Consider the following 20724-nt stretch of genomic DNA (forward strand, 5'->3'; position numbering starts at 1 on the left):
TACTATCATGGACAGATAATTCTGCACCTGGCGGATTAGTAAGGATGTGATCAAGTATGTAATTTCCTCTTATTGGTTCCTTTATGACCTGCCGTAAATACAAGCCGAGCCGTTATATTCTTTAGAACCTGGACAGCTCAATCAGTAATACTGCAGCTGAGCTACTCTTGGTGATGGACATTTAAATCCCCCACCCAGAGTACATTTAGCATCCTAGCCACCCTCAGTGCTTCCTCCAAGTGTTGGTCACCATGGAGGAGTGCTGATTCATCAGTTGAGAGAGGCTGGTACCTGGTAATCAGCAGGAGGTTTCCTTTCCCATGCGTAAACTAAAGCCATGCGACTTCCTGGGATACGGGGTCACTTTTGAGGATTCCCAGAGCAATTCCCTTCCAACTATATCCCACTATGCTGCCACTTCTGCTGTGTCTGTCCTGTTGGTGAGATAGGAGATATCCGGGGAAGGCGATGGGGAGTCTGGGACATGGCTGAAAATGTGTTGCTGGTTAAAGCACAGCAGGTCAGGCAGCATCCAAGGAACAGGAAATTCGACATTTTGGGCCAGAGCCCTTCATCAGGAATGAGGAGAGTGTGACAGGTAGGCTAAGATAAAAGGTAGGGAGGAGGGACTTGAGGGAAGGGGCGATGGAGATGTGATAGTTGGAAGGAGGTCAAGGTGAGGGTGATAGGCTAGAGTGCGGTGGGGGCGGCGAGGTCAGGAAGAAGATTGCAGGTTAGCAAGGCAGTGCTGAGTTCGAGGGAATCGACTGAGACAAGGTGGGGGGAGGGGAAATGAGGAAAATGGAGAAATCTGAGTTCATCCCTTGTGGTTGGAAGGTTCCCAGGCGGAAGATGAGGCGCTCTTCCTCCAACCGTCGTGTTGTTATGTTCCGGCGATGGAGGAGTCCAAGGACCTGCATGTCCTCGGTGGAGTGGGAGGGAGAGTTAAAGTGTTGAGCCACGGGGTGGTTGGGTTGGTTGGTCCGGGCGTCCCAGATGTGCTCCCTGAAGCGTTCCGCAAATAGGCGGCCCGTCTCCCCAATATAGAGGAGGCCACATTGGGTGCAGTGGATGCAATAGATGATGTGTGTGGAGGTGCAGGTGAATTTGTGGCGGATATGGAAGGATCCCTTGGGGCCTTGGAGAGAAGTAAGGGAGGAGGTGTGGGCACAAGTTTTACATTTCCTGCTGTTGCAGGGGAAGGTGCCGGGAGTGGAGGTTGGGTTGGTGGGGGGTGTGGACCTGACGAGGGAGTCCCGAAGGGAGTGGTCTTTGCGGAACGCTGATAGGGGAGGGGAGAGAAATATATCCCTGGTGGTGGGGTCCGTTTGTAGGTGGCGGAAATGGCGGCGGATGATACGCTGTATAAGGAGGTTGGTGGGGTGGTAGGTGAGAACCAGTGGGTTTCTGTCTTGGTGGCGGTTGGAGGGGCGTGGCTCAAGGGCGGAGGAGCGGGAAGTGGAGGAGATGTGGTGGAGGGCATCGTCGATCACGTCTGGGGGGAATCTGCGGTCCTTGAAGAAGGAGGCCATCTGGGCTGTACGGTGTTGGGACTGATCCTCCTGGGAGCAGATGCGGCGGAGACGAAGGAATTGGGAATATGGGATGGCGTTTTTACAGGGGGCAGGGTGGGAGTCAGTCGGTTTATAGTAGATTTCTGTGTTGAGTCGGTCGCCCGAGATAGAAATGGAAAGGTCTAGGAAGGAGAGGGAGGAGTCTGAGACAGTCCAGGTGAATTTGAGGTCGGGATGGAAGATGTTGGTAAAGATGATGAACTGTTCAACCTCCTCGTGGGAGCACGAGGCAGCGCCGATACAGTCATCGATGTAGCGGAGGAAAAGGTGGGGGGTGGTGCCAGTGTAGTTGCGGAAGATGGACTGTTCCACATATCCTATGAAGAGACAGGCATAGCTGGGGCCCATGTGGGTGCCCATGGCAACTCCTTTAGTTTGGAGGAAGTGGGAGGATTGCAAAGAGAATTTATTCAGGGTGAGGACCAGTTCAGTCAGTCGAAGGAGGGTGTCAAAGGAAGGGTACTGGTTGGTGCGGCGGGAAAGGAAGAAGCAGAGGGCTTTGAGTCCTTCGTGATGGGGAATGGAGGTGTACAGGGACTGGATGTCCATCGTGAAGGTAAGGCGTTGGGGACCGGGGAAGCGAAAATCATGGAGGAGTTGGAGGGCGTGGGTGGTGTCCCGAATGTAGGTGGGGAGTTCTTGGACTACAGAACCGTGTCGAGGTAGGCGGAGATGAGTTTGGTTGGGCAGGAGCAGGCTGAGACAATGGGTCGGCCGGGGCAGTCAGGTTTGTGGATTTTGGGCAGGAGGTAGAAACGGGCCGTGCGGGGTTGTGGGACTATGAGGTTGGAGGCGGTGGATGGGAGATCCCCTGAGGTGATGAGGTTATGGATGGTCTGAGAGATGATGGTTTGGTGGTGGGAGGTGGGGTCATGGTCAAGGGGGCAATAAGAGGAGGCGTCCACAAGCTGGCGTTTGGCCTCAGCGGTATAAAGGTCGGTGCGCCAAACTACTACTGCGCCTCCCTTGTCTGCCGGTTTGATGGTGAAGTTGGGTTTGGAGCGGAGGGAGTGGAGGGCTGCACGTTCTGAGGGTGAGAGGTTGGAGTGGGTGAGAGGGGTGGACAGGTTGAGTCAGTTAATGTCGCGGCGGCAGTTGGCTATAAATAGATCGAGGGTAGGTAAGAGGCCAGCACGGGATGTCCAGGTGGATGGGGTGTGTTGGAGGCGGGAGAAGGGGTCATCAGAGGGTGGGCAGGAGTCTTGGTTGTTAAAGTAGGCATGGAGGCGAAGGCGGCAGAAGAATTGTTCAATATCTCGCCATGTGTTGAACTCATTAATCCGAGGGCGTAGGGGAATGAAGGTGAGGCCTCTGCTGAGGACTGGTCTGGGACATGGCCATACTCACAGAATCATACCTTACAGACAATGTCAGGCTGTTTCTTGACGAGTCTGTTTATTTCTATTCACTGTTTCCTGCCATCTGTCCCATTCTAGAAACACGTCCATGTATTCACCACAATCCACCCAGATGTGATTTTGTAAACTGGGCTTGGAGCTTTACCAAAACTTTTCTGAAAATCCGAATGTTTAATATCCATTGCTTCTCTTTCATTTGTCTCCCAGACTGTTTTTCAAACATAATTCCCATTTCATAAATCTATGTTAGTTGTCTATGACCATTAATTTCACTCCCAATAATTGCTCCTAACTTACTATGTTCTATGTTCCATGTACTCTTATCATTTTCCCACACCAGACTTGGTTTTCCTAGTATTGTTAGAAAGTTCTGTGAAGACAGAACTGAAGTTGGGGCTTCATACTTCTGCCATTTCCCTGTTCCCTGTTCTCCATTCTCCGTTCTCAATTTTCTAGTTTCAGTTTGTACGTAAGCTGCACTTTTCTCATGTTTCTCACATTGACATGATTTAACAAGTTATTACAGTTCACTCTTTTAACCCTTATGAATATACTCTTCAGACACCCATCAATTCCTGCCTTAAACTCCTGCTCAATAATTGACCTTCCACACGGTACACACACATGAGCATCGACTCTGTGCCAACAGAAGTACAGCATGATCTATTTTAGTCCCACTTTCTACAGCAGGCCCATAGCCTGGAATGTTATGACACTTCCAAGAGCTCGTCCAAGTACTTTTTAACGATTGTGAGGTTATCTGTAATAATTCCCCTGTCAGGAAGTAATCCCAGAACCCAACATACTCTTGGTGAAAAAAAATGTTTAAATCCTCTCTGAACCTCAAACGTTTCACTTTAAAAGTGTGGTGCTTTGTTCTTGACCCTCTGACTAAAAGGAACAGTTGCTGTCTATCCACCCTGTCCGTGTCCCTCATAATCTTATCCTTCTGACTCACTGACTCCTCAGCTTTCTCTGCTCCAAAGTAAAAAATCCGGGCTTATCCAGCCTCTCTCCATAGCTGATATGCTCCATCCCAGGGAACATCCTGGTGAATCACCTATGCACCCTCTCCAGTACAATCACATCCGTTCTGGAATGTGGCTCCCAGAACTACATACAGTATTCCATTTTGGCCGAACCAAAACTCTGTATAGGTCTTATAATCTACGCCCTGATTAGGAAACACAACACCCAAGGTCCAATTCTTAACTAGTCCATTACCCTGTCCAGTCACATTCAGGGATGTGTGGAGAAGCACACTCTGAGGTTCCCAGTGTGCTGCCATTCGTTGAGTCCTCCCCTGCCTGGTTCCTTCTCCCAAAGTGCATCACCTCATATTTATCAGGGTTACATTCTATCTGCCGTTCATCTGCTCATCTGTCCATTCCATCTGCATCTTCCGGTAACTTAAGGCCTTCCTCCTCACTGCTAACCACTCAATCAATCTTTATGTCAAACATACACTTACTTATCATACCTCCCTGACTCTCCACCTAGCCCCCTCCACATTCACATCTATATTTATTTATGAATAACGCAAACAAAAAGTGACACAGCACTGATCCCTGTGGTACACCCGGGGACACTGGTCTCCAGTCACACAAACAGCCTTCATTTATCACCCTCTGCCTGCTGCCACTAAGAAAATTTTCATTGTAACTTGTCAAGTTTTGTTTCATATTGTGAGATTTTACTTAATTTTTCAGTTTCCCAGGTGAAAATTTTTCAAAGGCCTTCCTACAAAACTAAGCAATCGACTGCCTCAACCTAATTCAATCAAAAGCATTAGATGTGACTTCCTTCTGATAAAGTCATGGTGATTATCCCTGATCAAACCTTGCGACTCTGATTGGAGTTCTATTTTCTCCTTCCCTTCTTTCTCCAGTAGTTTCCTTAACAGTGATCTAATACTCGCTCATCTGTAGTTCCCTGGTCTATCTCTCCCACCCTTACTGTGAAGTGGAATCGTATTAGCAGTTCTCCAATTCTCTAGCACCTCCCCTATGGTCAGATTCTAATTAAAATATTCAGCCAGGGTCGTTCCTCCCTTGACCCCAACAGCCGCCTGTGATACAAGTCAGTCAGACATGGAGATTGGTGCAAATTTATACAGAACAAAACCTCAATTCCCTGCTCGTATTTACATCAATGTGTTCAAGAGCTTCCCAGTCCACCTTCTTGAATTCTGTACCTGCCTCCTCCTTCTCCCAAGTAAAATAGATGTGATGGTCTCATGTAACAATCCATCAATGTTCTCCAGCTTGACACACAGGTTGCCGCTTTGGTTTCTAATGGACACTAACTGTTTGCTGATTATTCTGTTCTACTTGTCCGTGTAGAATATCGTTGGATTCTCCCGGATCTCGCCCACTAGTACTTCTCCATGTCCCTCTGTTATTCAGTCCCCCCATGTTTCTAAGTTTCACTGCAATCACCTCTCATGTTTTGAAACTTGAGATCACAGGCTGTGTTTCCCCATCAGACAATCCTGCCATTTTAGTGATTAATCTGGATTATCATTTTAGGGATTAATCTGGATGATACCTTTTGCAGTACCTCTTTATTCGGTGTATTCTTTCTGATATTGGGACTCCGAACAATGGACAATACTCTAAGGTTAGTCTCACCAACACTCGATACAACTGGTTCACTACATCCTCTATATTCCAATTACATTCACAAGAATGTAAACCTAATTTTTACTTTCCCATTTGCATATGTTTTTTCCCAATACCTCTTGCTTTAACTTTTTTTAATGAGCTTACTCTGTGAGTTCTTAAAAAAGAGCTCCTGTATATTCAACTCCACGTTATCCATTGGTTCTTCATTGCCTATGTCTCAAAGAATCATCTTCAAACCATACCAAAAAAAGTTTGCCACTTCCGCCTTTCCTTTCATCGATACATTATCATACTCCCCAGTTATGTCATTACCTTCTAAGAATCTAGTAGCATGTTCTTTGAGATTGAGTCCAACAGACACCCGACTGCGGATGACAAGTTACCAGTCTGTAGTTCACCACTCTCCACCTTCATCCATTCTTAAACTGTTGGATAATATTTATGATCTTTACTTTATCCAGATTGGCTAAATGCCTTTCGGGAATGTGTCAGAAAATAAAGTGAAAATCCGCGATGAAATCAACATGTCTATTGCTGCTTCCTCTGAAATTCTTGTATGAAGTACATCTAGGCAACACAAAATGAAACAAGACAGAAGAGACATTTGACATCATCAACAACACTCTCACAGGCATAAAGTTCACCAAGGAGGAAGAAACCGACAACAAACTCGCATTCCTGGACGTCACAGTCGAAAGAAAGGACAATGGAGAACTATAAACCTGCATATAGAGAAAACTGACAAACACTGACCAAATACTTAACTACACCAGCAATCATCCCTACACACACAAACGAAGCTGTATCAGGACACTATTCCAACGAGCCACCACACACTGTAGCTCAGACGAGATACGCAAAACAGCGGAGAACCACCTATACTACATATTCAAGATGAACGGATACTCAAGAAATACAGTGCACAGATTCCTCAAGGACAAACCACGACAATCAGACCAAACACAGCCAGAAACCCTAACCACCTTACCATACATCAAAGAAGTTTCAGAAATGACAGCCAGACTACTGAGACTCCTTGGAATCGTGGTAGCACACAAACCCACCAACACTCTCAAACAAAAACTAACAAACTTAAAAGACACAGTACAACCCATGGACAAAACCAATGACATCTACAAAATTCCATGCAAGGACTGCCACAAACACTACGTAGGACAAACAGGAAGAAAGTTAACCACCAGGATACACGAACACCAGCTAGCCACAAAAAGACACGACCCTCTCTCCCACATAGCCCTACACACGGATGAAAAAATCCACCATTTTGACTGGGACAACACATCTACCGTGGGACAGACTAAGCGAAGGCATGCCAGAGAATTCCAAAGGCCTGGCACTCCAACCACAACGCCATAAACAACACATAGATCTAGATGCCATAAATCAACTCCTCAGAAAACGAACTGGAAATGACATCACCACAAACCCCAGAAACCACATCCAGAAGAAAGATATAAATAGAAAGCAGGAGACAACAGCTTCGTTTCACTTGGAGGTCGCCACTGATGATGTTACCTAGCCAGGTAACGAAACGTCTGGATATCAAAACTACAGCTCAAGGAGCAAACATACACCCCAAATCTCAACCTGAGCTACAAACCTTGACAAACCTTGAGAAAAAAAAATGGTGCTATTCAAGTTGGCCAGTATTATTGGAGAGACAAATTATTATCTAAATGGCGAGAAAGTTCAAAGTGCTTAGGTGCAGAGGGATCTGGGTGTCTGCTTGCATATCACAGAAAACCTGCATGCAGGTACTGCAAGTAATGAGAAATGCAAACATAATTTCAGTGTTTACTTATAAAAGGATAGAGTAGGGAGTGTTGGTGTAGCTATGCAAGGCATTTGTGAGGCTGCAACTGGAGTACAGTTTGGGTGTCCTGCAGAATGAGGTATTTCCATTGGAGGCAATTCAAAAGAGCTTCATTAGATTGATTCCATACTTGAAGTGTTTGTCTTATGGAGAGAAATTGAGCACTTTAAGCCTACACGCTCGAGTTTATAAGAATGAAAGGAAATCTCATTGAGTTCTGTAAAATTCGAAAAGTAATTGAAAGTGTAGATGTGGGTGGATTTTTTTTCATGCGGCGCAATCTACAACGAGAGACTAGAGTGTCAGGATGGAGAGATGGCACGAAAAGGGAATAGAGGCCGAGTTGACATCAGCCTCATCGAGCAGTTGGATTCCTCACAGATGCTCATTGTTCTTATTCAACTCTTCAACTGTGTTGTATAGGAATGAGTGAGGATTGGGTATCATACAGGAAGCAGGCACTCAGGATAAAGCAGGTGGAGAGAACGTAACCAGTTGCGCCACACAATGACCAGCGCTGGGTTCTCAACTATTTACATTCTATATTAATGATCAGGAAGATGGAACAGATATACAGATGCTGCGTTTGGGTGATGTCGCTGTGATAAGCAAGAGATTAAATTATCAAGAGAGAGTGGAGAGTCTGCAAATAGATTCAGAGAGGTAAAGACAGTAGATAATAGTTTGTCAGGTGGAATCTAACATGATATAAACTGTCATTTCATTTACAGAAATAATGGAAGGCAGTATGTTACTGAAATGGAGAGGGATTATAGGACTTAGTAATACTGTGTACTGGGGGGTTCACTCAGACCCGTTCAGAAATGGCAGGTTTTGCTCCATCCCGTTCAGAAATGGCAGGTTTGTCAGCTCCCAGACACTCCAAGTGACCCCATTGCTCTCTGTACACATGGAATGTGGTTGATTGATGGTGGGGATGGTGTTTTGAAACCTGCATCAAGAGGACGTCCTTTATCCAAGATATATTCATTTCATTCCACGTGGGGACCCGATGATGATGAAAATGGCTGACTGCTTCTGAATGAAGAGGCCATGACTGCTACCAGGACAGTGGGTATTCACCAACATGATATACTGTGCATGCGGTACATTAATAGAGAGAGAAATCCTCTCCCCATTGACATGGGTACTCTGCAGATGCACTGTACACCATCGGAAATCCCACTATACTGGATATACCCGGAAGCTCCCTGCTGTGGGAGAAACAATGTATTTACCTCATCCACCATGTATATCCTCCATCACCGAATGGTGACATTGATGTTGAGATATTGGGAAATGATGGATGTGTCACCTTGTCCAGCCTGGAATGTTATGGATCATAGAAGCTCTATGAGAAACAGTAACCCTAACAGCCACTGCCAGCACCATCCTCCCCCTGGTGTGAAACTGCAGGTCGTGTTGAAGGAGGTAGAGGTGATACCATTCTATGACCAGCTCCTTGTTCAATCAGTGTCCCCTCACACTCTGCTCCTGGGTTAAGTGAAGCTGGGAAGCTGTTCCTGGGAAACCCAATGTGGATACAGCAGATCCCTTTCCCCACACACACTCACTGCGCAGTTTCAGAGTTCCCCTCTCTGCAACCTCTGCTCCATTCGTTGTTCATGTAACAGACGCAGATGCTGCATCCAGAGTTGGGTCACCAAATCCTCAGGTCTCCCTGCATGTCTGAGGCAGCTCACATCACATCCTCCAGCAAACCATCCGTAGCCCCTCCACTTAATTTTCAATTCCAGGATTCATCACAAATCCTTTGGCTACGAGTGTTGTGGATCAGTCCAGATCTCCCCAAAATATTTTAAGAAGGCCGCTTAGACCCAAACCTTTCCTTAGTTTGAATATAGATGGGAGGTTTGCGTTCCAGATATGTTGTGACTGGTCAAACCACTCAACATTAAGCAAAATATAATCTATTCAAATGTTTTAGTTAAAATAAAATCAAAGAAAAGAATATTTTGGGACAACTTTTCTGTTGGAACACTTACACAAACAATAGATACCGTTCTTTCTTGGTTTACACTGCTTTGCTTTGAATATTCAAATACAGATCCTTACAGCAGTTTGCCAATCCCGGAGGTTACAACATCAACAGAGATCTCAGAGGGAAAAGCAGCTGGGGATCATGTATTTAAACTTCCAACCATTCTGGGATCCCCAGCTGCTCCTGAATGCTGCAGCTAAAAACAAAACGAGGAAACCAGGTCTGGGAGAGCTGGCCACTGCCCTTCCATTGTTACCACCGTTTTAATGAAACCTAAAATCTCAGTTATTTACTTAAACTGTTTTCAGACAGCAGTTCTGCACCTCTGCCTTTAAAACCTATCTTCATAAAAAGGAGAAAATAAACGTTTTACAATGATAGTATCTTCACAACTCATTCTTTAATAAAATAATCCATCAATACACAAATGTGGATTCATCTTAGACCTCCTAATCTTCCTCTATTAGTAGACGGAACTGTGTGTGTGTGTATATATATATATATATATATATATATAAAACATTGACTCTGAGCATATAAATGTTCACAACTATTTCGATTTCAGTCATTTTACTCCTGTCACAGAATGCCTTTGTCTTTCTTCATCCAAGTCTCCACAAGGTGTCAAAATTTAGGTTTACTTGCCCTGTCACCTGTGTAGTTTAAAATTGAATGGCACCAATAATAAGCTCAATCGAAATAGACTGTTTTTTTTTTCTCCCTGAACTTCTCCAAAAACTTTAAGGGGTCACGATCAGTGAAAAAGATTTGTCTCATGTATGTTATTGGCAATATAAATCTGAAATGTTGTAACGCCAACACCAAGCTGAAGACCTCCATCCCCATTGTGGAAGAAACCTGTTGATGTTTCTACTGGACCCTCCAACCACACGTTACATAATGGAGAACTCCTCATCTTTTCAATAGTCCTTCTGAATGACATTGCTCCCCATGTCTCAGCATAAAAGAATTACATGTTTCCGTCCCTCATAATGCTCTAACCTCTTTACCTGCTACTACTGGCCTATGCCCAGTAACCTTACTCTCACAGGCAAATGTTTTAAGAAGATCTCTCACATTCTTCAATCTCTCACAGAAACCAAACTTTGATTTCTGAACTCAATCAGCATCATCAGCCACTTCAGCTTCTCATCTTGCCATTTCAACTCTCAGTTCTTCCACGCGAGTTCTCACGACTGTAGGAAGTGAATTGTTGAACTTCTCCAAAATAAGAATCTCTCTAAGAGTGCCATAGTTGTGCTCAGTTTTTAATACCCTTACCCACCTTTCAAAATTACTTTATTTGATCCTTTCAAACACAATGCGCGTTTAACCAGAGACCCTTTTATAGATTCCTGAAATGCTGCCTATCGTCTTCTGGCCCAAGCTCATATACACTTCAGATGGCATACTGGCCACTCCATACTGGCCAGACACCTCATCCGATAGGGATGCAAATACCTATCAGCCTTGTTTGGATCAACTAAATCCACATGGTCACTGGTGTCTGCATTTGCTTAGCCACTTCTCAAACGAAATTCAAAAGGCTTCCCCATCCTTCTCATCAAATTTAGAGAATGCCTGGATGCATTTAAACAGATCCCCATTAGCCCATTGTTTACAATAGGGTTGCTCAACCTCACTAACCTCCTCATCCCACCGACCGTCTACCTTCATCTCCGCCTTCTATGTCAACTTTTCTCTCTAATTGCTAACTACTTAAGTTGAAACTCTCTGCTTCTCTTCTGTCCTTTTCTCTCTTTCCTCTTCATTTCCCTTTCTTTTATTTCTACTTTTGATCATAATTCAAACTGTTTCAATTCCTTCTCATGTTCAAAGTGCCTCATTTGAAATTGAATTCCAGCCATTTCCAAAGAGTCTGATGGCGGTTCCACCAAATGTAATTGCCGAGCTATCGCTGTAATTATCTCTCATTTTCTCACAGACAATCGCAACCCCAACTCCAACTTGTCTGTCAATTCCTACAGTTTTGCCTTCATTACCTTTTGTAAAACCCCCAACTTCACTTTTCCACACCCAGAGAACTCTTGGTGACTGAATCTTTATACAAAAAATACCAACCGAATTCAACATCGGGAAAAAAGACACTAACAACCACCATGCGCGACCTTTGAACCCAATAGTCTCCTGGTGCATACTCTCCAGTGTCTGCGTGAGCTTATTCTGGATGCTTTGGTTTCCTCCCACAATGCAAAGTTGTGCATGTCAGGTGTATTGGCCATGATAAATTGTTCATAGTTTTCAGCGATGTCTGGGTTAGGTGCCTTAGTCGGGATAAATGTGTAATAATAGGGTAAAGGAATGGGTCTGTGTAGGTTACTCCTCGTAGGGTCGGTGTAGACATGTTGGGTCGAATGGCCTGTTTGTTAATTCTAAACCCAATTTGGTATTATCGATTTAGAACCAGACAAGAGACCCCAGTTTGTTATAGACCAACCAGACTGCCTCAAACTATTTTAAGAAGCGAGCTTGGATGTCAATGTTCCCTTATTTTAAAGGTAGATGTGAAGTGGGAGTTCCAGATGTGATGCTACAAGTCAAACCACTCACCATTAAGTAAAACACAATATATTTAAACACTGTAATGAAAATCCAGACAAAATGAAGAGGAATTTAGAATAATTTAACTATTGGAAATCTTAACCGAATAATGGACACAGAACCTTCTACAAATGAACTGTTCCAATATACTAACATCACCTAAAAACACCCCTTGGTAAAAAGGAGCATTCAGACATGTGTTCTTGCATATGGTTCTCCAATCCAGGAGGAAACAGCATCAAGTGAGGTTCCAGAGAGAATAGCAGCTCGGGATAATTTACTGAAACTTACAACCTTCTGGGACCCCAAGCACCTGGTGATTACTGTAGCTACAATAAAAAGAAACCTAGAAAGCCTGGTCTGTGCCAGCTGGCCATTGTCACTACTATTTATTTTTTTTAAAAACCCTAAAAGCCCCGTAATTTATTTACTTGAGCCGTTTTCAGTAGGCAGTTTGGCCTTTAAGACCTCGTGCTAAAAAAAGTATAAAATAACCTTTTATTTAAAAAAGTGACAGCATTATCAGGCAATTTAGATGCCTGGTCCTTTACTCAGTGGGCTTCCTCGTGTTACTGATCGCAAGGTCACCAGAGGGGGACAGCCTCAGGTACTGACCAAGTTACAAGGATGTTTCTCATAACTTCTGAAACACGCCTATCCATGGACCATCATATGGGACATACCAGGAAGTGAACAACAGCTTATCACACCCCATTTCATTATTTCTGAGCTACACAATTCCAGCACTCGATACACTAGGGAGCCAAAACCCAAGGCCAGGGAAAGATACAAAGGGGCAGAGAGATTCACATTAAAGACTGAAACAGACAGTTAATTAACTAAATAGATGTTGTGGAAATGTGGGGAGAAAGTCAGGGCAGTGGGACTAACTGGAGAAGTGAGATCTTCGTGAGTAAAATTACAAGAAAGAGAACATTCAATAAAGGCATTGCCAGATTAGCTGAAATGGTTTGTTACATCAAATTCTGAATCTGCTTCACAGAACACCACAAACAACATTAACTGGGACAAGATGACAGCCCCGTATGCAGACCTGTGCAGATCATGCTCGCGTGTTGCTCAGTACATTGCACTATCTGCCCAGTATGAGAGTATTGCAAACTTTACTATCATATGCTAACTATATTCACATCAGGTTACTGCCTACAATGGGAAGCTTTGCTCTCTCTGCTTGTGTGTGTGTGTTCATCAGAGAGAGAAAGAGTGTGTGTGTGTGCATGTGTGCGCGTGATTGACGTGGTTAAATGAGAAACTCATTGTCTGAGAAAGAACGTACATGAAGAAAACAATGTTAAATACGAACAACTGGCGGGCCTTTTGTTAATCAACAGAGAGAACGAGAGAAGTTTCATGGACAGATGAGGTAAAGTGTTTGAGAATGTTAAAATAAAGGCTTTGCCAGACACAACAGCAATATACGTCAGCGGGCATGAATGACAGATGGATGGGAGTTTGGTGTGAGTTTGAATCAGATTTGTTTGGGTAGGTTTGAAGCCGGGAGCATCAACAGCAGATTCCTGCCTTCATTAAGACTGTATTTCATAGCTCAAGATTCAAACAGCAGATGGAATAAACCAGTGAGACATATTCTGGAGTGGTGAGTATTTCAAGTTAGAAATGGTCAAGGAATGGTGTCAAGAATCAGCTCAGTGTCAAAGGGATCTCCCACATTTGTGACGTGTCTGCTTCTGCTGCAGATATTGTCCAGGGATGGGATGGAAACAGTAGAGGAAGTGGAGTTTGTAACCAGAACAGTAGACAGTGACCTCCATGCTCTTAACAGCAAAGGCAATGATAAAATGAATTGTGGTTCTCCCTTGAAACAGAATAGGTCAGCATAGAGACCCAGAGTAACACTGCCAGAGCAGAGAGCGAGACAGTAATGGAACACCTTCATTGATGGCAGTTAGTTAGTGGTCTGTAAAGTGAATACCTGGATTGAGAGATTCCACAGGAGCAATAATTTTGGCAAGAAGTGTAGACTATATGAAATAACAATAATACAGTCATAACTGGTTTATAGAAAACAAAATCTGAACAGTGACACTCACCAGGAACACCAACGATAGCCAGGAAGGGATAATAGAAGTGTTGAAAAATTAGAAGAGCGTAATAGATCTTCGATAATAATGGCACCCAATTATATGCAGAAATAAACCAAACATAATATGATAAACTCCTGTCTAATGTTCTCAAATTCTGATCCATTGTTGGAACATTCAAGTCTAATGTTCTCAGAGTCTGATCTCGCCTCCCCCTCTCTCTGGATCTGCAGTGCTGTCGGTGATGCTCCCACTCATGTTATGACACATTGAACGGAGGCTATTTATCATTAAAAGATGGAAACTGTCCACTGGGATAATTAGAATCCATGGAGGTTGGCATAAATCACAGTCACTGAACAAACAGACTCAGTTAACCAGTTCCATACATCACTTTTCCTTTACTGGTTTTGGATGGAATGGTTGAGGATTGCTGAGGGATGGACCATAAATCTTTCAAACTTTTTAATCTTTTTTTCCCTTGTATATGAGAATATTAACAGAACACTGCAGCAGTCTATATATGTTCCTCTCTGTTTATGAAAGGAGGCAGTTATAAAAAAAAACAGATCGGCTGCATAAAAAGAAGTCAGGTGGACAAGTTTCTAGATACCTGAACACAAAGTACGGTACTTATTGACCAGTGTGTGGCTACTCCTGGTTTAATGCTGTGTGATCAAATCCTTTCATAACCTTGAGGTAGAGCATTGAGACTGCTGCTCAGGAACTGGCCAAAACAATTCTGTCCCTATGGGCCTTACAGAGGGATAAGAGAAAGCCATTCAGCCCATATTTCCTGTTGCTACTTGAAAAGGTGGAAAACTGGAATATTGGCACATTTTGCCAACAGAATCATTCAAAACAAAGACATATGTTACTGCAGTAGTATGAGGAGTTCCTGAGAGGGCACCTGGAGTACATTGTGTTCTCTGTGTTTCTGTAACTGAGTATGGTTGGACCGCCATTAGATACAGTTGACCGGCAGCGCATAATCCATGGGTTGCTGTGTCATTTGATGTCTCGGGTCTGTGGCACAGGGACAGGAGGAGGCCATGAAGTCTCTTCAGTCTATTTCAGAGGGACAGAAGGAGGTCATTCTGCCTCTCCAGTCTATTACAGAGGGACAGGAGGAGCCTATTCAGCCTCTCAAAACTGTTCCAGAGGGGCAGGAAGTGTCTATTTAACTTTCAAATCTGTTCCACATAAATATTAGTTTCAAACTAGTTGTGGAATAGGAACGACATGATGTAAACATTAAAGTTCCTACTTTGAATAAGGCCAATTTTGAAAGTGTTAGGTGAGCCCTGTGAAAGGTTAATTAGGATACCCTATACACAGGTAAAGGGATGGTTGGAAAATGCAAGGCGATTAAAACTTGGTGTCAGAGAGTCCAGAGCCATTGCGTTACTATTAGTGAGATGGGCAAGGCTGGAGGGTGCAGGGAGTGCTGGATGGCTAGATATATTGATGCTCTGGCCAAGGTAAGGAAGGAGGCATATGTCAGGTAAACAGAGCTGAGATCAAGTGAGTCCCGAGAGGGGTATAAGGGAAGTAAGTGTATAGTCAATGGGGAAATCCAGCCAGAAAAATATGGACATGAGATGGTTTTAGAAATAGGGTTAACGAGGCATTGAAGCAACTCTACACGTCCTTTAATGGCAAAATATCAATTATGGAGAGAATAGGGCACCTTACAGGTCAGTAAGGCTACCTATGTGCGTAACCATAGGAGATGGAAGGGTTACTAAACAAATATTTCTCCTCAGTATTTTATGTAGAGGAGCTTACAAGAGTGAGAGAAGGAAGAAATATATAGTGATATCTTGAATAGTATCTATATTACAAGGAGATGTTGGACATTTTGAAACATATAAAGGTGAACAAATCCCTGTGACCTGATCAGTTGTATCCCAGAAGTTTGTGGGAAGCTCGGAAAGAGATTGCTCAAGCCTTTTGCTGATATATCTGCATCATTGATTTAGACTGGTGAGGCGTCAAAAGACTGGAGGGCTGCTAACATAGTGTCATTATTTAAGAAAGTAAGGAAAATACAGCTAACTATAGATTGGTGAGCCTGACATCAATAGTGACTAAATTGTTGGCGATGGGGGCGGGGTGGGGGGGGGGGTTGATGGAAAGGATGTATATGCATTTGGAAAGACAAGGACGGAAGAGAGCTTTGTACATTGGAGATCACGTCTCACTGACTGGGTGGCATTTTTGGAGGAAGTGAAGAAGATGATTGATGACGGCAGGACAGTGGATGTTGTCTTTATGCAATTCAGTAAGAAAACCAAAATGTTCTACATGGTAGACTAGTTAGCAAGGTTAGACTGCCGGGAATCCTGGAGAGCTCGTCATTTAGGCCCAATTTTTTCTTGAATATTGCAGATGGGGCGTGACAGTGGACATTTGTTCATTGAACTTGGAGACCTGTGACTAGTGGCGTGCCACAAAGATCAATAGTGAGTCTTTTGTTACTTATGCAAATCATTTGTACTTGAGTAAGTGAAGTATGGTCAGTAAGTTTGTAGATAATTCCAATTTTGGTGGTAATGTCGACAGTGAAGAATAATGTCTCAGAATATAATGAGACGTTGATTAGGTGAGCTGAGGAGTGGCAGATGGAGTTTATTTTATATATTTTGGCAAGAAATATCAGGGTAAGAAATATAGGTAGGCTCCTGTCGAAAGTTGCCAATCAAGGATAACTCCATCGAAATTATCGAATCCCTACAATGAGGAAACAGGCTATTCAGTCCATCAAGGCCACACCGAACCTCTAAACAGTATCCCACTGGACCAACCCCTACTCTATCCCTCTGAGCCAGCATTTCCCATGGCTAATCCACCTGGCCCACACATCCCAGGGTAGCATGCACAAATTAGGATGGTCAATCTATCCTTACCAGTATATCTTTATACTGTCAGAGGAAAACATTTTACCCGGAAGAAACTCACGCAGACAAGGGGAGAATGTACAAACACCACACAGCCAGTTATTCACGGATGGAATTAAACCCAGATCGCTGCCCTGTGAGGCACCTTGTGGTGCAGGTTCTCAGTTCCTTGAAAGTGCTGTCACAGGTAGACAGCGTAGTGAAGAAGGCACTTGGTGATCTTCCCTTTATTGGTGTGTGCTTTGACTCTAAGCATTTGCATGACGTGTTGCATCTGTACAGGACATTTGGCCACTTTTGCAATATTGCCTTTATTTCTGGTCTCCCTGCTGTCGGGAAGATGTTGTCAACCTTGAAAGGGTGCAGAAGAGATTTAGAAGAATATTGCAGGTGTTGGAGGGTTAGAGTTACAGGGAGAGTTTGAATAGGCTGGGACTATTTTCAAGCATTGAGGTTGAGGGGTGACGTTAAAGAGGTTTATAAACTCATGAGGGTCATAGATGAAGGGCTTATGCCCGAAACGTCGAATTTCCTGTTCCTTGGATGCTGCCTGACCTGCTGCGCTTTAACCAACAACACATTTTCAGCTCTGATCTCCAGCATCTGCAGACCTCACTTTTTACTCATAGATAAGGTAAACAGTCAATGTCTTTTCCCAGGATAGACGAGTCTAAATATAGATGACAAAGGTTTAAGGTGAGAGGAGAAGGATTTAAAAAGGGACGCTAAAACATTTTCACACAGACACTTCTGTGTGTATGGATTGAACAGCCAAAAGAGGTAGTGGAGGCAGGTACAGTTACACCTTTTAAAAAAACATTTTGATGGATACACGCATAGGAAGTGTTTAGAGGGAGATGGACCAACTGCTGGCAAGGAGGACGAGATTATTTTAGGATATTTGGTCGGTATGGATGACCAGACCGCAGGATCGTTTTCCGTGCAGTACATCTCTGAGAGTCTATTGACTCTTGAGTGTTTAACATGGGAACAGAAGGAGGTTATTCAGCTTCTGAATTCTGTCAGTCAGCTTGTTTGCTCAATTACTGACAGTCAAATACAAAAATTAATCATTCAGAATTTGATGGTGTTTTACAGAAACAGGAGAAGGGCTTTTACTCAAGAAAAGCGGTAAAGAATGTGAAGAGGCTTCAGTCCCTCAACTCCTTTCCACAGAAGCAGCGGCTGAGCACAGAGCTATTGGAGCCTGTTACTCTGGAGCAGGAGGAGGACATCTATTTTCACAAAACTTGGATTAGGCGACAGTCACTCAACTGCTCAAAACTGGGACACAGCAACAGGAGGCAGTCACTCAACTGCTCGAGACTGGGACACAGGAACAGGAGGGTGTCACTCAACTGCTCGAGACTGGGACACAGGAACAGGAGGGTGTCACTGAACTGCTCGAGACTGGAACACAGGAACAAGAGGGAGTCACTCAACTGGTCGAGACTGGGACACAGGAACAGAAGGCCATCACTCAACTACTCGAGACTGGGACACAGGAACAGGAGGCAGTTATTCAACTGTTCGGGACTGGGACACAGGAACAGAAGGCCATCACTCAACTGCTCGAGACTGGGACACAGGAACAGGAAGCAGTCACTCAACTGCTCGAGTCTGGGGCACAGGAACAGAAAGCAGTCATTCAACTGCTCGAGACTGGGACACAGGGTCCAATCACAAGAATGAAAACAAATAATAAAGGTATTGCCAGATGTTTAGCTCTCTCACATTCGCAATCCAACTCACATAACCACTCCATCCATTATATGTTCACGATGGAGCACTGTGTAGATCCGGCTAGCGTACTGCTGAATGCAACCCAGCAATATCCAGAATGGAACTCTGTGCAGCCCACACCAATGCTCGATCGATAATCATGGGCTAAATGTCCAGAGTGGGGAGCTGTGCAGACCACACTGGTTCATTCATATATAAACCCAGACTGTTGCATTGTTCGGTAACACTGTGTTAGATTGCTGCCCAGTGTGGGGAAACTTGCAGCCAAATGCTGACAGTGACAGGATGTGCAGCTCCCATCCATTTACAGCTCCATATCTCCACTGTGCCTTGACAAGGGGTGCCATGATGTGAAAATCACTGCGATGGAGAGATGTAAATGGAAACAGTTTAAATACCAATAGTACTGATTAAGTCGAGTATCACACCAGTATTTAAAGTTGAAATGACTGAGATAATAGCCAATGAGCTTTTGTGAATGGTGCAAAGTAGTTGGAGGGGGATGGTAATGTTATAGTGGTTGCACTATAAGCCTCCAAATCAACAATGGGAATTAGAGAAAGAAATATACAGGCAGACTGGGGAGACTTGCAAGAGCAACAGGATTGTTATAATAGGTGATTTCAATTTTCCGAACATAGACTGGGACTTCCAGATGGTTAAGAACTTAGATGGAACTTGATTTGTTAAGTGTGTTCACGAAAGTTTCCACAATCAATATATAGAATAACCTACTCGGGAAGGGACAAACTCGACCTACTGTTGGGAAATAGGGCAGGATAGGTGAAGGAGATAAAGTCGAGGAAAAATTTTGGGAAAAGTGATTAGAGTTGTATTAATTTTAAAATAGTTATGGGAGGGACAAAATTGGTCCACAGATTCAAATTCTAAATTGGGGTAAGGCGTATGTTGTTGGAATTAGACAGGGGATTGCAGGGGATGATTGGAGTTGTTTGTTTCTAGGTAAAAGGATTTCGGGCAAGTGGGAGGGCTTTAAAAGTGAGAAAGCTCGAGTTCAAAGTTTCCATTTTCCTGTGAGGGTGAAGGCAAAGTGAGACTGGAAGAGAGAACACTGGATGTCAAGAGATATTGAGGCTCTGACCAGAAAAAATGGACGCGTGGCTCAGGTTCAGGCAGCTCGGATCAAAGGAATCCCTGGAGGTATACAGAGGATAGAGGAGTTTAGTGAATAAGGAAATCAGCAAGGCGAAAGGGGATATGGGATAGACTTGGCTGAGAAATTTAGAGAGAATCCAAATTCAGTATAGTAAAGATAAAGAACAACTAGGGAGTGAATAGGATGCTTTAAAATACAAAATAGGCATGCATGTGTAAAACCTCAAGAGATTGGTGAATTCCTCAATTTCCCCTCTGTGTTTACCATGAAGAAAGACATGAAGACCTGTGACCTTTAGGAGGTTAGTTGTCATATCTTGGTACTCTCCATATCACAGTAGAATTGCTGTTGGATATATTAGAATGCACAAAGTCAGACAAAGCTCTTGGTCCTGACCAGATACATCCAAGACCACTGGAAGAAGCGAGAGATAAAGCTTAAGCGCCAAGATCCCTGAAGACTGGGCGGTAGCACACGTTGTGCCTTGTTCAAGAATGACTGCAAAGAAAAGCCCAGGATATATAGACCAGTAAGCTTCAAACCTGTTTTCGCTAAACCACCTGAGAAGCTTCTGAAAGATAAAATGTGCATGCATTTGGAAATACAAAGTTTGAGTTGAAGCAGTCAGCTTCGTTTTGAGCGTGGCGGATCATGCCTTACGAAGTTTGTTAGAGATTTTTGAGGAAGTGACCAGGAACTTTGACGAGGGCACAGTGGTAGACATCTTCTGTTTCGATTTCAGTAAGACCTTTGATAAAGATCCACATAGTAGGCCACTCTAGAAGATTATATCACATAGAATCCAAAGTGAACTGGCAAATTGGCGACACAATTGGCTTAACATTATGAAGCAAACGGCTATGGTGGAGGTATACTTGTCGGACTGGGAGCCTGTGACAATTGGCGTGCCTCAGCAGTCGGTCCTGGGCCCATTGCTGTTTGTTATC

Source organism: Hemiscyllium ocellatum, chromosome 21, assembly GCF_020745735.1.
Source record: "Hemiscyllium ocellatum isolate sHemOce1 chromosome 21, sHemOce1.pat.X.cur, whole genome shotgun sequence".
Taxonomy (NCBI): Eukaryota; Metazoa; Chordata; class Chondrichthyes; order Orectolobiformes; family Hemiscylliidae; genus Hemiscyllium; species Hemiscyllium ocellatum.